The following is a 2,500-nucleotide window of genomic DNA, read 5'->3' as shown; positions in this document are numbered from 1 at the left end:
GAGAACCTGACCGGCGGCATTGGGGTTCCGGCGATTGGGAGGGGGGCCGGGGGGGTGTGCGCACATGATGTGCGATGGGTGCTGGTACTTGGCCTTGTGTTGGCCCCCTATCCCTCATCAAACCTCTGAGAATTCACACCCCCTTAAAGAGCATTTGAGATTTTACAGGTTTGCTACCAGTAGCCGTTAAAGTGTCTGAAATGGGGACACTTTTTTCAAACGGTCACAAAATCTTCTCTACTTCGAGTTTTTAGCTGAATTTTTTTGTGCATGCCAACAAAAATAGAAGGATCATGCCTACAAAATTTGGGGCCAAAAATCCTTATAAAAAAATTTTAAAAAATCCCGAACCGCAAAAAGTTTCGAAAATCGTGAAAAATAGAAAACGAGTCATCTTCCAACGAAACTTCACGTGAAGGCTTAGGGGACCATTGTATGAATTTACAAGCCATAAAAATGGCATTGGCACGGCAGAAATTTGAAGATGTGCCTAAACCCACCAGGGCCCAGCGTGTGCCGATGGTGCTCGAGGCAACCGCCCGCACCAGGGCCCAGCGTGTGCCGATGGTGCCCGAGGCAAGCGCCCGCACCAGGGCCCAGCGTGTGCCGATGGTGGTCGAGGCAACCGCCCGCACCAGGGCCGATAGTGTGCCGATGGTGCTCGAGGCAACCTGTCGCACCAGGGCCCAGCGTGTGCCGATGGTGATCGAGGCAACCTGCCGCACCAGGGCCCAGCGTGTGCCGATGGTGGTCGAGGCAAGCGCCCGCACCAGCGCCCAGCGTGTGCCGATGGTGCTCGAGGCAACCGACCGCACCAGGGCCCAGCGTGTGCCGATGGTGCTCGAGGCAACCTGCCGCACCAGGGCCCAGCGTGTGCCGATGGTGGTCGAGGCAAGCGCCCGCACCAGGGCCCAGCGTGTGCCGATGGTGGTCGAGGCAACCGCCCGCACCAGGGCCCAGCGTGTGCCGATGGTGCTCGAGGCAACCTGCCGCACCAGGGCCGAGCGTGTGCCGATGGTGGTCGAGGCAAGCGCCCGCACCAGGGCCCAGCGTGTGCCGATGGTGGTCGAGGCAACCTGCCGCACCAGGGCCCAGCGTGTGCCGATGGTGCTCGAGGCAACCGACCGCACCAGGGCCGAGCGTGTGCCGATGGTGCTCGAGGCAAGCGCCCGCACCAGGGCCCAGCGTGTGCCGATGGTGCTCGAGGCAACCGACCGCACCAGGGCCGAGCGTGTGCCGATGGTGGTCGAGGCAAGCGCCCTCACCAGGGCCCAGCGTGTGCCGATGGTGGTCGAGGCAACCTGCCGCACCAGGGCCCAGCGTGTGCCGATGGTGCTCGAGGCAACCGACCGCACCAGGGCCGAGCGTGTGCCGATGGTGCTCGAGGCAAGCGCCCGCACCAGGGCCCAGCGTGTGCCGATGGTGGTCGAGGCAACCTGCCGCACCAGGGCCCAGCGTGTGCCGATGGTGCTCGAGGCAACCTGCCGCACCAGGGCCCAGCGTGTGCCGATGGTGGTCGAGGCAAGCGCCCGCACCAGGGCCCAGCGTGTGCCGATGGTGGTCGAGGCAACCGCCCGCACCAGGGCCCAGCGTGTGCCGATGGTGGTCGAGGCAACCGCCCGCACCCGGGCCCAGCGTGTGCCGATGGTGGTCGAGGCAACCTGCCGCACCAGGTCCCAGCGTGTGCCGATGGTGCTCGAGGCAACCGACCGCACCAGGGCGGAGCGTGTGCCGATGGTGGTCGAGGCAAGCGCCCGCACCAGGGCCCAGCGTGTGCCGATGGTGGTCGAGGCAACCTGCCGCACCAGGGCCCAACGTGTGCCGATGGTGCTCGGGGCAACCGACCGCACCAGGGTCGAGCGTGTGCCGATGGTGCTCGAGGCAAGCTGCCGCACCAGGGCCCAGCGTGTGCCGATGGTGGTCGAGGCAACCGCCCGCACCAGGGCCCAGCTTGTGCCGATGGTGATCGAGGCAACCTGCCGCACCAGGGCCCAGCGTGTGCCGATGGTGGTCGAGGGAACCTGCCGCACCAGGGCCCAGCGTGTGCCGATGGTGGTCGAGGCAAGCGCCCGCACCAGGGCCCAGCGTGTGCCGATGGTGGTCGAGGCAACCGACCGCACCAGGGCCCAGCGTGTGCCGATGGTGCTCGAGGCAACCTGCCGCACCAGGGCCCAGCGTGTGCCGATGGTGGTCGAGGCAAGCGCCCACACCAGGGCCCAGCGTGTGCCGATGGTGGTCGAGGCAACCTGCCGCACCAGGGCCCAGCGTGTGCCGATGGTGCTCGAGGCAACCGACCGCACCAGGGCCGAGCGTGTGCCGATGGTGGTCGAGGCAAGCGCCCGCACCAGGGCCCAGCGTGTGCCGATGGTGGTCGAGGCAACCGCCCGCACCAGGGCCCAGCGTGTGCCGATGGTGGTCGAGGCAACCGCCCGCACCAGGGCCCAGCGTGTGCCGATGGTGCTCGAGGCAACCGACCGCACCAGGGCCCAGCGTGTGCCGA

The sequence above is a fragment of the Durio zibethinus genome, unplaced genomic scaffold, assembly GCF_047325235.1.
Source record: "Durio zibethinus cultivar Kanyao isolate XHJ-2024 unplaced genomic scaffold, ASM4732523v1 HiC_scaffold_1, whole genome shotgun sequence".
NCBI classification, from domain to species: domain Eukaryota; kingdom Viridiplantae; phylum Streptophyta; class Magnoliopsida; order Malvales; family Malvaceae; genus Durio; species Durio zibethinus.
This window is presented reverse-complemented; position numbering follows the sequence as displayed.